Below are 14,927 nucleotides of genomic sequence, written 5' to 3'. Positions count from 1 at the left end.
GTCAATAGTTGGGTCAATATCTCAGGATGTCTCAGTTTTCCCTCCAGCAAATGAAGAGCATTATACAGATCCTCCTGGGCGAAGCTCTTACCACACAACCAGTGGCTACAGTACATGCACTGCCTCTGCCGAGGGACGGCTGATATATGTTTTCTTCTCTCAGACACCAACACATGCGTGCCACATTTCTCCTGTTTGCGTAATGTACTGCTGATCTACACCTGCTGGGCCCAGGGTTGCCTAGGTATACTCTATTTGCTGACAACATCAATCACTCAGCAGGACTCATGATTGCCATTTAAAATACATTTAAAGCGATTCACTGAAGCTACTGTCCAACTCGGCATGGGCGCGGTGACACTGATGTGTTGCTGTGAAAAATGTTTCACGGTAGTATCTTGGATGGGACCAGATGGAAACCCTTGTGCTAAGACGTTTGTTTCGAAATGAGCGAAAACCTTTCAATCAAAGCAAAGTGTCATCATCGATCATCATCAAACAGGTAAATTGCCTCTATTTTGTTTTCTGTCCCTGCAGACACGGTGACGTTCTCTAAAGATACCGGGTCATTTCAACAGCATCTCAATGTCAGCAAGCCCGACAGGCCTACTGCGGAGGAGTCTATAAGAGGACACTGAGCTTCCCGAGCTCTCAGTTGAGCTTAGTAATAGACACAGCCACTCTAATTCCCCTTCAATTCTCACCTAAAATCGAAAGCTGCCAAACGCAGCCTTAATTACATATTACCCAATCAGAGCTTTGGTGTAACCCGGTCCTGGCTCCCTCTATCCACCTTACGAAGAACGAAAGCAATGTATCCCATCTGGGATGTACACATATTTCACCGAGGGAATAAACAGGACTAGAGGATATGAGATGGATATATTATGTATATAGGAAGCAAGTGTGAGATTTAAGGAGCAACCTGCTTGCTCAGCACAGAATGTGCTGGAAATGCAGGGAACAAGCAGGATTATGGATCTCGTCTTATATGTAACTGGGCAAGGTCTATTGACCCAAATTTAATTATTTTAGCCCCCCTCCACCTATTCCCTTTCCCCTTCCTGTCCCCTTTACAATGACATGCATCTATTTTTGTTGATGCTGTTGTTTTTGATATCCATATAAATGTTGTAGTGCTTAAGGGCATGTATGCAGAAACAAATATATTCAGAATGTAAGTTGTTGTTTTTTGGTCATATCATAAAATACGTGTAATCTAACCCTCTGTTTGCTGCCCTGCGTTTAACCGATGCTTGCCTACTGTGTACTAAAGGCATCTCCTACAGGCGAGCGAACAAACCAGGGAAGTCTGAAGGCAACCACAGTAGACATGCAGCCTTTTTCCATCCTCTCTAATCATGTGATCGGGGTGTCGGCACCACATACTCAGTGCAGGGAGGGGCAAAGCAGCACTGAGCTCACCACCATTTTGTGTGGGTACCTGGCTCCTTCTGTGTGAGTACCTGGCTCATATGTTTACCTGCATATGTGTTATTAATTTGCGATGGGCCAAAGTATCATTCGTGGCATGCCTCATTTAATGTGTTTTTGCAAGGGTGCATGCATGACAGGCGCGTTTCTAAAGGAGCATTAAGTGGATGCTGCAGACGAAACATCACGGGGTATCAATGCACCCGACTGCTGCCCGTTCTGGATTTCATGTCATGAATTTTCTTCCTCTCTTCTTTCTCCTGGCTGTGCTGCCGACAGACCCCTCTCCTCCCTGCCATGTGTGAGGCGCATATGGTGAAGTGAAATTGCTGTCTGCGAGAGCATGCCTCTGCCTGTCCAGACTTCATCAGAGGGATTAAAGAATGGGATGAAAAAAATCAAAATAAAATGATGATAGCGGGGCCATGGCTTCTCTCTTTTTCGTTTTCTTTTTTCCCTGCACCCCACACTCTAACCCCCCAGCTCTGTTTTAAGTAGAGTGGAACATCAGATGACAGAGAAGGCTCTCTTGCTGGGTTGCAATGGTTTGTAAGACAGGTTGCCCGGTCGGTGAGCTGCACTACGTTTATTTGGCTCTGACAAGGGCTCACTACAAAGTAAAACGAAATTACAGACAGTACCGTTCCTCCCTTTACCCAGCCTGTGAAGTTCACTGAAAAGCTGTATCCAATTAAAAGAAAAGTGACTCAGCGGTGCAGCAGCAGCTTTCTTTTATGATTACTTAGCCATTTCTTTCTGATGTGTTCACTTTTTTTTTTAATATCATAAACAAACAAAAGACAAAATCAGTCACAGCATTAAGGACAGAGAGGGAATGTTTGTGCTGAGGTGGGGTGTTATATTTGCAGTGATGGGAATTTTGGGGGGAAGGAGTGAGGAGAGTGGAAAGATTACAGGATATTAAGGAGTAATGGATGTCACACCAGGCCCCTATAGCAAATTCCCATATGCTTTCATCATGACTCGATGAGACTGATCAAGGGAACAGGACATTACTTGGTTTCCCAGTACTGTTATTACCAAGGAACAGTAAATAGTTATTGCAATGTTTATCATCCTGAAAGATAGCCATTATATAGCGAGCCAGCACCTTTTTTTTCCACACTCAATCCTCTTATAAATTATATTGCATATCATAAGTGGAAACATAAAAAATATAGTTATTCTAATGTCATCCAGAATTACTTGGAGCCTAAAATTGCAGTCAAATCTAATAAAGTTTGAGCAAACATTTTGATAGCTGAGAAAAAACCAAATGTTGATTGAATGCTGTTTTTACTGTGAATTAACACATATTTCAACAAGCAAGGGAAGCGGTTAAAAAGAAACTTAAAGTAATCCCAGAAGAAGGCAACTTGTGAAAATTCATTACACAGATAAGGACTAAATCAAACTATAAATGCAGATGTGGTTTTACAGCAATCCTACTAAATTCTAGTAAACAGGAGTCTATTCTGAGGTTTATTCTGGGATTTGCTAGACACTAGATCTGGCCCTGTATTTGAGACAACAAAAAGGCAATCTTGACATCTTGCCCAACCAGCAGATAATATTTGCTGTTCAGAGACTGGCTTTCTTTTGTTCCAGGTTCTTATAAACCCAAGGCACTTGAAATTTAAGCTCAGTTCAAGAAATATTATTTGCCACAGGGTGAGGTAAATCTCTTGGTGGGGCTTTTCAAAGGGTTGCCCCAGGTTTGTTTACAATTGATCTTATTTAAAAGTGGATTTTTTGTTTTACCTTTCAAAGACATACTTTCTGCCATGATCTTATAGGTCAAAAGAATGATGAATGTTGTTTTTCCAATTGAAGCAAAAAAAAAAAAAAAGTGAAATAATCAGAAAGTAATATTATAGAAAGCCCTGTCATGCCACTGGTTCCTCCCAGATCTCTAGCCTGCACTTGTACAATAGAAAACACATGCAAAACAATATCTCCCACTACAAAAAAAACAAGACACAGACCCCTGGTGAGGAATCGGATTAAAATATTTCATTCATGTGATTTAGCGACATGTAAACTGGAAAATAAGAGAAAAATTCAGTCATATTCAAAGTGTGTGTAAGCCTGTGTTTGCATCTCTTTGTTGCCAGTGAAAAGAAAATGGCCTAATAGTCTCGTAAAATAGCTGCTTCTCTCATTGTTTAGGGAAGCAGCATGCAGTTTTTATTCAGCATTTTTCCTCTGAGAGAACAGCTGACCTGACAACTGACCAATCCACAGAGGGAAGAAAACCCCACTCCTTTTGCTTCATCTTTCAGACAATTACCAAAATCAGTGGTGTAAGTAGAGCCACTAAGTTATTATTTAGCTACATTCTCGACATGAACATGAACTTCAGCAGGGGCTCCTGTGAACAAGGAGGGCAAACGCGAAAGAAAGATGGGGACTGCATTTACAGCCAGGGACTATCCTCCAGGGCGGGGAGAGTCCGTTTACTGCTCAGACAGGCCATGCTGGAGGAGGAGGTCACAAGCTGAGGAGGTTTAAAGCGTGCTGCTCATCGGGAGCAAGGTAGACAAGCAGAGGGCACAGCAGCAGGGACGCCCCGGTAAAGACCCCTTCATCTGGACTACACCTGAGGGAGCCCACGGGCCACCCAGCTCAACAGCACACGCAGCTACTCACAGACACACAAAGAGCTGTGTGTATCCACACAAACATGTGGAGAGATTATTGGACACTTGTCATATGGTGAATTTAAAAATGAGATAAATACAGCAGGAGCAGATCATCAGAAAAAATGATGAGCAATGGACAAGCAAACTATACAGATGGGAAATCATCTGATTAAAGTGGTTATTATGGACAAACTTCATACATTTATGATAATGCTCATTGAAATATTTACATCTTAAAAAAAAATTTGGTCTCACTGTGGCAGACCTGCTAAAAATTAGGATTCCACAGTTGACAGGGTAAATATTTCTATGTTTGAGTGTTATTTTGTCTCCAAGGCATGCATTTTAAATTACATCTATCTATTGAGTCTTACTTGAGCTTATGAGTGGGTCCCCAGGGCACCTCCATTTTCCCAGAAACTCCCTCCAAGGCTGTTCGGGTTAACATGCCCAGTTTGACTATTATATCAATAGTTATAAATGACTTCATTGCACCAATAGGCAACTTTCTTAATATACTGGCCCCACATTTGGGAAGTTTTACAAGCTCGTCCTGTGGGTGTAGGTCTGGTTAGTGTAGTTAAGGTGCAAAGTTTTTCAAAAGATGTGTCACAGTCTAAGGAAACATAAATGATTAGACAAGATGTAACATTTAAACATCGCTTGCAGTGTTTCTTTATAAGATTTCAACAACTCCAAATGTTTCGAGTTAAGTTGCAAAGAGGCAATGATGTGCTCAGATACAGTAGCTGCGGTGAGAGGTGAAAAATCCCCATTGATATCACATGGCCTTTCTGTACCTCTTTTGTTCTTATGGGATAAGAGGTGATGTCAGTTCACTCCCAAGCCTCCCTAAAATGCCCCCAAAGCCTGGCTTCTGAGTGGGAGTGTGTAATCGGTCCTGGCAGAGTGCTGGTTAATGGGGGGCACAGGGCCATGGGTTGGAGATGTATTCATGTGCATGGCGTGGCGCCTGGACCCAGGGTGACACTTCTTCATTCCTGCTGCCTCAGGCCAGGATTAGGATTGCGCCCAGCCTCACAAAGCCAACCATAATGCAAAATCATTTTCATATTAACCTCGTCTCTCCTCTCTGGGCCTGACAGTGGACAGGCCTGCTCTCTTTGGTGCTCAAATTATCCTCAATTACTGGGGAAAGGCCAGGCGAGGGGACGTCACCTAACCTTCACCATCTGTTAGGTTCAAAGCTTTAGTAGTCGGCCAGCCCGCCTGTCTCCTGCCTCTCCTGACCTTTCCGCCTCGGCCAGCTCCTGCTCTATACGCCTTTCACCCCCAACCCCAATCACCCCCCACCCCCACCTCTCCATGATAGCCCTGCCCTCTCTGGACACAGATGGGAAGTGCATGTGCGCACATCTCATTAGGTGGAAAAAGGTTATGTCACGCTTTTACAACAAAGATATGAATATTCAAAACTAAACACAGAACGACACAAAAGCTGTGTCAAGCCATAGGTTAAGTCGGCCTCCTAAGCCTACATGTTTGAATATGGTCCGGCTTTTATTGGCTGTAGAATTCGAATAAAATTTAAAAAGGGATTTGAAACAAAATCCTCTTCTGTTGGATTTTCTTGTTTGCTGCTGTAGTATTTAAATATTCCCAGAAAATAAGGTGCATTTGCAGTTTACTTAACAAATGAAAACAATTTACATTTAAAATATTGTAATGATTACAACCCTATTTTTGTGAATTTCTGTGGTTCAAACGTCTGTTAGTTTCCGCTTCATTTCATCAAAACCTCAAAATTTTAAAACAGGTCTTGCTTAAGTCTTTTTTTGTTTTGCTCTGTTTTTTGAAACAAATTTAAGAATTTAAAAATGATTTTTCTCACATAATTCAGAAGATATTTAATAAAGTTTTGTGCATTGCTGAAACTGGGTTTTTATGCTTTTCATGCTTCACGCCATCTACTTTTTTCCATCTTACTGCAAAACTTGGCTTTAATTAAACATTCTTCTATACTTGAGATTGTGCTTGTGAAATATTGAAAAGCTCTTATTTTGCCTATAGTGGATGCACCTCTTAATAATGCAGGCTCTGTTTTCTGTTTGTTTTCAGTCTATGTGTTTTAGCAGTTCCACTGTGTCCATTTGGATTATCCAGTCTGCCTGGCCACTCAGGAGGGCCTCTTTCTCAGGTCATCTGGCAGGACCTGATGGCTCTGAAATAACTTTTAATAAGTCTCCTAAATAATAGATGGAGTGTTGGCTAAAATCAAGCCGGGAGGAGCAGGGCTGAGGACAGCAGGCTGCGGAGACATACAACAACCAGGTCCTCGGCACTTCCCTTGCCATCATCATCAGCAGCAGCAGCAGCTATGTTCAGTCTCTTGCTTCACCTCCTCTCCAGACCCAGACTCTCTGGGGTTAAAGGTCGTGGACTTGACCTTGCAGCCCCCAGGAGAATGTTCACTTTAGGTTTGGGGTATAATTTAGGATTTATTCAGCAGGAGGCCCCGTCTCAGGCAGCATTATGCCTCATTATCCTTGGGTGCTCTCTGTTAACAGGGAACAGCCCAGACGAGGCACATCAACACTCAATTTTACTTACATATTTGCAATCCCACAATCAATACCTAAAAGTGACAACATTTTTTCATTTAAATACAACTCAAGTGACCTAAGCTGGAGTCAACACTTATTCGGTACCATGCACAAAAATTATTTCTGATTTTTTGTAGCGATTCCCAGACAACCATTAAGATATTATAAATTAATATGCATATGCATATAAATATAATAAACAGAGGATAATGGAAATACCTTTGCAATTAATATGAGAAATTACCAGTGAATTCCAGAGTAATTATGATGATAGCAGTAAAAGTGCCATCTAATTTCAAATGTAAGTACTTTCATTTAGTGACTTAGCATGATTCCAATTTTACAATAATCATTTTCATTTTGATCTCAGAATATTCTCAGCGCCAGAGCCTAAATATTTATAAAAAATATGAAATTTTAATTGAATTAATTTATTTTAATGGCGATTATTATTAAAAAAATGTTTAATGGGAGATGATCAAACTTAAAACTGTACATTTAACAAAAATAATGTATCTGAATGAACTAAAAACATATACATATGCAAATGGTAAATAAACTAAGAGTTTAGCATTCCTGTCACAAACTGCATAAAACGGAGTGATATCTTTCAGATGCAGGCTAAAAAAGAGTGATCATTTCTATTATGTGGGCTTCACTCTTTAAGTGGGTCCCTGTGGAGGACAATTTTGGAGAGATCTTTCCTGATAAGAAACAAGCCCTGCATGCATTAATATTACATTAGACCCAGTATATCACAGAGCCGTCTGCTCAGTCAGGTAGAGAGCTTTTCATTGACATCTCCTTATCATGTTAATATTACACTCATCAAAGAAGACTATACCATGGAGAAGGAGGGAGGATACGACAAAACGTGCAATATTACGGATTGTTCTTATGAGAAGCCTAAAAGGAGGAACAGACAATAAAATGGTTATTTAGGTCACATATTCACTGTAATGCGCAAGAAAGAGACAAATGCCGCAGGAAAGGCGTCGTTTGGATGTGCCAGTGCGTGTGTCTCGGTCGAAAAATATGACATGCATGGCTGGTCACACACACGCACACTCAGACACACACGACTGTTCAATGCCGGCAGCAGGAGGGGTGCAAATCTCCAGCGAGAGGGAGACAGGTGCAAGGCTCTGCTCTCTATACTGTAGCTTAAACGCATTTGAAGTCCATTCTTAACACACACACACTCCCCCTTTTTATTTCAACGAAGATTATTCTTCTACTGTGCTTTTGTTGGCTGCTGTGTGCGCGCTTGGCTGTGTGCGCATGTCTCCGGGAGCTTTACATTTTAATGTAAGGCGAAGGCAGAGGCCAAAAAAAGAGAGATCATTTTAATTATTGTTTTTTTTATTGTTTCTTTTCTTTCTTTCTTTTTTTTTTTTAAATGTATGTGGTCGGGTTTCTTTTCCGGGCTGTCGGGCACGGTGCCATCCTCCTACGGAATTAACCATATCACGCTCCTCTAAGCACGTGTCAGGTTAACAAAAGGCGGAGCGCTTAAAAAAAAGGCTGAGGCCGGGAGGCGGACGTGTGCTTGTTTCTGTGCCAAAGTTTGTCACTCTCATTTGAATGTGAATGGTATTTACCACTGAGAGCTGCTTAAGGAGCTCGTGCCTACAATACACAACCTCCCTTTTCTGAAGGATTTTTCAATTAGCGCCCCCACCCTCCCCTTCTGCACTAATCGGGGCTAATTAGGCCTTATCGCGGGGTAATAGCTTGTATTAATTGCCTCGCGGGCCAACTGTTGAGGAATTTGGCGAGTGATCCAATTGAATCTGACAAGTTTATTCCGTCTATTTAATATTCATTATATTCTAATAGGACACTTGTTAACATGAGTACACCAATTAGGGCCAATCTTGTACTCAACATGTTGTTTTTTAAGCCTTTTCGTAATATATATATATATATATATATATATATTTATTTATTTAAAGTTTTCTTTAATTTGTTCTTGTTTTGTTGTTGTTGCTATTGTGAGTAGAAAAGACATTTTTTTTTAAATTGTGATTTTAATTGTGAAAAGAGCGACATAAATAATCCCAATTTTTTTTTTAAGACTAAATTATTTATAATATAAACCTGACTTCAGTGTAATTAAAGTCAGAGTAGGGCCTGCTGTTTAATCTTTGCCAAATCGTTTTATGAGCCTCCGGATAAAAAATAACCCCAAACTTTTTTTTTTTCATTATTTATCAAAGTTTAGCGGTAGAAAATATGGATAATAAACCTTGGCTTTTTTTCCGAGCAGGCAAACGAGTAGTATTGGGACCTGCCACAATCAAGCGTTTCATCTACCTGAGTTTGTTTTCAAGACTCAAATCTAAACATCATTTATTTATCTTCAACCTCGGTGTCAGCCCCATCTTTTTCCCCACAACAGCGAAATAATAGTGTTTATTTAGCCTCCGTTATTAAGAGTTACTTTCAGTCATTCAAAGACCAAAGGGGTTTCAAACATGACATCATATACTGCAAGAACTGACATATCGTGTAGAGGATAGGGCCTGTAGTCTTACATAGCCCAAACTGATGTGCAATAAAAATAGAAACCTGAAACATCAATGCAGGATGTAAACGGATCTACTGGCGAGAATGTTTGATCATTAATCAATTAACATTTATGAAACAAAATAGCCCGTTTTGTGGGTAAAAAAAAGAAAGAAAAAGAAAAAAGAAAGAAACAAAGAAAAAACAAAAGAGGATGATGAATGTAGCAGGACCATCACCAAGACATTTAGAGTCGAGTAGGCCTTACAATTATTTGCTTGCCTTCTATTTATGTTGGTTTCCAGTAAGCCACAACCCCACCCTCTGTATCCAAAGATGGGCCGAAATTTAAAGCAGCTCTGGACAGCAGAAAGAGCGTGGGTGAGGGTAACGGGTGGCTGCAGTGTGAGGGGCTAAACCCACCCAAGTTGACCCCCTCCCTTTTTTTGTTTTGAACTCTACACATCACTTACCTTTCTCTTGGCTGAATATTTTATAGGCCCATCTGCATGCTGCTATTCAAAGGTTCAACATTCATGAGGCCTTTATCGCGGAAATTTAAGAAATATATACCTTCCTGAATATAAAATTTTAATCAATATCAGGTTCCATTTCTTGATAAAAATTAATGCTGTAAGCCCGCAGAGCAGTGACACGCAGGCCAGTGTGGAGCACGGGAAATTCATAATCGCGAGATTTGTGTAAAAAACTGAACAAACGCAGATACGCAAATATGAAGGATTATATATATTTTAGAGAAATATTCAGGCGTCAGAGAACCAGTGGGTATTTGTCCTCCCTGTAAGAGTCGGTGAGCATTACTCACCCCTGCGCTGGGTGTAACAGCAGTCACTTGAAGGCATATGGCTCTCAGCTGCCCCCCCGCATTTGAACCCCCAAGCAGCTCCGGTGAAGTTCAAGGTCTCTGAAGCCAGTGACCATTACGGGAGCAGCGCGGACGCAGACAGAAGCGCCTGCTGTCTACATGCCTGCCTATCTGCCCGAATGTTCCAGCGCCAAATAAATAAACAACATGTCTTTTTTGTTTATTATTATTATTTGTATTATTATTATTTTTATTATTCAAATGCATAAAGAGTTGTAGACGATACATTTTAAATGGATCTCCACGAAATGTAAGACTTGAGAAATATCGAATTTAAGGTGGGTCGCCTACTTCATAAATATATTATTTTCCATTTAAATCGTTTAGACCACGACGGAAACTGAGAATCAGAAACCTTTAATTTTTAAAGTTTGTGACGAGGCCACCCAATTAGATTTTTTTCCTCGTCACGTAAAACTAAACAAAAAAGCTTAAGCCACACACTTTTTTTAAGCTGTATCGTGTGATTTGGGGCAAAATAGCAAAAAATAATAATAAAAATAATAATAGTGCAAGCTATATCATTACAGTGGTTGTAATACTTCTAATATGGAAGCAGCTTGACTTTATTAAACCTTCAGGTGCCCATGTTTAGCAAAAGGCCGACAGTTCTCTAAAAAGCATTACCTGGCATGTTTTTTAATCGTGCTTATTTCTTTATTTATTACTAATTACGTAATTTTGATTTCACGTTTGGAGTTGTTGAATGGCCTGTTAAATTAAAAAAAAACTGTCATTAACACTTTCTTTATCTCAACTTAAGAACAAACAAAATAATTTTATTTTAACTGTAAGGAGAAGCTCAGGTGTTCCGATTCAAGTAGTGATTTGTATGTGTGAGGCCAGGTTTGTGGTTTCTCCAGAGTTAAATCCTTTGGAAAAGAAAAAAAAAGATGGAGTGAGGAAGAATTAAGTTTTTCTGATTTCCAGTCAATTTAAATAAAATTGGTTATTTATTCTTTGGGTGAAAATGCTTTATTAATAAAGGCACATTCAGCTCAAGGATTATATAAACAGCAATTTAATTTGAGCAGCAAAATGTTTTAGGTATTATGACAAAATTAAACGATGTTATCTGGTCAGAAAAGATTTTCTTATGTTTTTTGCCAAGTGGGAGTCACAAGGAAATGTGTGACTAAACATTTTAGACTATGTTTTGAAAATGACCACATTTATTTAAAACTAGAGATGGAGAGGCAGAATGAAAGGAAGGAAGAGGACAACAGTAAGAAGATGCAGAGGATACAAATATGAAGTGGAAGAGAAGAGAAAAAAAAGCAGAGTGGAAGGTTATGAAGCAACAAAATCAGATGAATAGATGCAGCCAGTGGATGATAGGTGGTCCCAGGTGTCTCTAATGACATCAGCATGTGAGATATCCTGCATCTACATAGTGGAGGAGATCCTGTTTCCTCAGAAAGTCTCTCCATGAGAGACAGGTCACAGCCAATAGCCTCTGCCTGACATATAATTGGTGATATTGATTATAGGTTATCATATGCTGCAGGCCATTTGTAAGATAATGCTGCAGGGGTTAATTTGTCAGCCATTAACCTTTTGGACTGGTGGATGTACGTGTAAATTAAGTTTAAAACAACTTCTAAATGGGTTACCTAGTGTCATCTAATAAATGGAATGCTAACATATTTAAGACATATTACAATACAACACCAAACAGCTTTTGATGGAAGGTTTTTGGGGGGTTTTGTTGTTGTTGTTTTTTTGTTTTTGGCAAAAAAAAAAAGACTGCTGAAAGCCTTGGCACATACTCTCCAAATTAACCCCCTCTGAAAAGTCCCAGAGCAGTGCCTACCATAAATTCTTGTGCTGACCCTTTAGAAAAATCTCTCTTCATCTAAAAATGAGAGTGACATTTACAGGAAACACCTTTTCCTCTTTCCTCACATCTGTGAAGTAGCTGTTTGCCTACATGCCTACAGGACTTCGAAAGTTGATCTAACCTGTCAATCTGACTAATGGGACGAGGGGAAACTCAAAACAGTGGCTAAAGTTTTTAATTATCCTTTTACCAGGTCATGTGAATTTAATGCATATTGTTTAGTTTGGTAGTAAATAGAAAGAGAATAAACCATCATTTGGAAAACTAACAAATGTACTACTCATACTGCAACTTCAAGTTTAACAACCATTACTACCTTCAATACAATTGAAATTAATATCATCTTTCATTCTTTTTATTGTTTATTATTCTTATAATAATTTTTAGGAGCCCCACATTTGAGTGTAAAGAAGAAACAATGTTGCAAAGCAGTCAAACAGACTTATATGCTTGAGAATTATCACAGTTTGCCACATATTGTGCTTTTTTTTTTAACTCAGCAAGGAGTAACACATCAAATACACAAAATCACAGTAAAGAGAGAAGCTGTAACCTTTGTGAAAGTCGATCAGAGGCGATCAGAGGTGTAGAAGCACCTAGTACAGCCCAGAGCAGTAAAGACAACCCACTTCAACTTCAAAAACATGACATTTGCCACCTCAGAGCAGAAAATGTGTCTCTCTAACTCTACACCTGTAAACCTGCAAACCCACACATTGTGGAACAAAAACCGAGCCATTCTAATTCGAGCAAACACTATTAAAAGTTACTCAGTAATGTGACTGCATGCACTCGAGTATAGCCTTGCGTACAGTATGTGCGAGCGGTGTGTGTTTGTGCGTGTGAGAGAGAGAGAGGGTGAAAGAGTGAGGAGAGAGAGAGAGGGCGGGAGAGAGACAGTGTGAAAAAGAGGAAGCATGAGAGAGTGCTAGTCAGCAAATCAGTCAGTCAGCAAAGATCAGGTGACAAAGTGAGACAGAGCAGGGCAGCTCCACAGAGGAGGAAGGCATAGGTACCTGTTTGGAGTCTGCTGGCGGGATCAGTCGTCCAACTTGGCATGCATTAATTATCCTCTTGGATAGATGGGTGCTCTATAGGCTTGCTTCTGACCCAGCATTCCTACTGTCCCACAGTCAAAGAAAAGGATGGATAGGAGCAAGAGAGAAAGAGGAAGAGAAATGGGACAGGGGGAGAGATGAGAGGGAGACAGAGAGAGAGAGAGAGATAGAGGGGTGAGTGAGAGTCAGATCCACTGCTGCCCTGACACCACGACTGGTCCACGTGAGATTGATCACACACTTGCACTCACACACACTGAGGCCTCTGCGGTGACAGGGGGGGAACTGCCAAGGAGTAGCATGCTTTGTCTAGCCTGGGGGACACACATACACACATGCACGGACAGCCAGAATGCTGATGCACACGCTTGCATGTAAGTGACGTACACAGACATGTGCACGCGATGACACAGACAAACACAAACGCACACGTGGCCCGAGACTCACGCGGTAAGATCTGGGTTACAGCTATAATTAAAGCCTTTTTTTTTTTTTTTTTTAAAGTTGAAGCCATCATTTCACTAAAATTGGACTTAATGTGCGTTTTACTACTTTTCCTCATTTTGCCATCCATTCTTAGAATTTGGTGATTCAGGAACCTTCATTAGCATTCACTGACTGCCCCCCATCCCTGCACATCTGTTCAGCAGTCTAATCCCTGTTATGTTGCGGAGCAGCTGAAAATGGACAACAAAATAAAAGGGGTCAAAAGTCTGGCACTGAGAAGCGAGGAGACTGTGATTACACACAATAGACAATAAAAGAGATGCATATGAGCAGCGGCAGTGTGCCTGGCCTTTGCACCTTCAGGGAGGACAAGGTTCACACTAATCTCATGAATGGCTTATGTATATATACATACACAAATATATGACATCTAGATCCACCATAGAGGAAGGAAGTTTAAAATTGACATGTGGATGTTAAAATGTGTTTTTTTTAATGAAATTGCCCCTCACTGTTTTTCAACTGTCTTCTTATGATTCAAAGTTAAATGTTTAAAGTCTTTTTTAACATTTTTTTATTTTAGTGTCATTTTTTAAATAAATTATATACAGGCCGCGTCCTTCCATTACATAGATAATGTAAGTCAAATAAACTTGAACCAGTGAGATATGAGCAGTGATGGTGATGTTGAAAATCAATTTGCATTGCATTACCAAATATAAAGGCTAGCACTTCGGTTCTCTATTACTTAGAAAAATCACATTTCCCAAATCAACCGTCTCCTTCAGCCATCTTCTTCTGTCACCAACCAGGAGGGGCTGTCTCAGTCAGCTGGCCTTTGTATGCAGATTTATCCAGATGGACATGGCGTCCAGACCTCCGGTCCCCCATAGACCCTCTGGCTGAACTTGACTCTCATGACCGCAGAGGGAAAGGATGGGCCCCTCACCTTTGGTGAACCCTAGCCCCATCACCCTCACCCAGAGTATGGCGGCCTACAGGCGGGCCCACCTATCCAGTATCCAGCATTAGCAATCATTCTAGATTAAATTCAGGTCACTTTCCCAACAGCTATCATCACAGATAGCTGATCAATACTGGGACATTATCACAGAATGCTTCCTCAAACACAGTGTCAACATACGAGTTTTGGCCGGGGAGTGTGTGTGATCACTGAGGTGGAAAGGAGCCATGGCCTGGTGGTTACACGGAGGAGCCTCAGAGAGGAGAACCCTTTGAGCAGAGCTTGAACCCTGGGGGGCTGCAGGTTTGACTGACTATGTTGCTGAGCATGCTGGGCCACAACTTAAAAGGAGATCAGAGCGTTGTACCTCAGAGCAGCAAAGCCCTCTTCCTTCCTCCTCGTCTTTGCCGTTCTCTTTTTCTGCACACTCGCAGCCTAACAATTTTTTTCATACTTGCCTACCACTGAAAATTTCTTTGTGAATTCTGGACTAAACATGCACAAAACGTGCAGGAAATGAACAAAAAAATTATCATAGCTTTTCTGTGGACATCAGAGCTGTTTCAAGGACATATTGTGACATG

General features: G+C 40.6%; 1 protein-coding gene and 1 long non-coding RNA gene across 3 annotated transcripts in view; one reads left to right on the top strand and one right to left on the bottom strand.

Moving 5' to 3' along the window:
• The window catches only part of zfhx3b (zinc finger homeobox 3b), a 285,848-nt gene that overhangs the window by 217,273 nt on the left and 53,648 nt on the right, over positions 1-14,927 (bottom strand). The window contains exon 1 of one of the 2 annotated variants that reach the window (XM_084933814.1): positions 12,891-13,086. The exons of the other annotated variant lie outside the window; for it this stretch is intronic. The gene's annotated coding sequence lies outside the window, so the exon portion shown is untranslated. Of the gene's footprint in view, positions 1-12,890; positions 13,087-14,927 lie in introns of those variants that run through there. 2 annotated transcript variants of the gene reach the window in all.
• Positions 1,256-1,856, top strand: LOC146393731 (uncharacterized). The gene is made up of 2 exons (XR_014799973.1): positions 1,256-1,458; positions 1,714-1,856. It is a non-coding gene; the product is annotated as an uncharacterized LOC146393731 (long non-coding RNA).

This window comes from Perissodus microlepis, chromosome 1 (genome assembly GCF_051167445.1).
Source record: "Perissodus microlepis isolate ML-2025 ecotype Zambia chromosome 1, ASM5116744v1, whole genome shotgun sequence".
Lineage (NCBI taxonomy): Eukaryota > Metazoa > Chordata > Actinopteri > Cichliformes > Cichlidae > Perissodus > Perissodus microlepis.
Note: the sequence above shows the minus strand (reverse complement) of the source record. Positions and strands in the feature narration are given on the sequence as shown.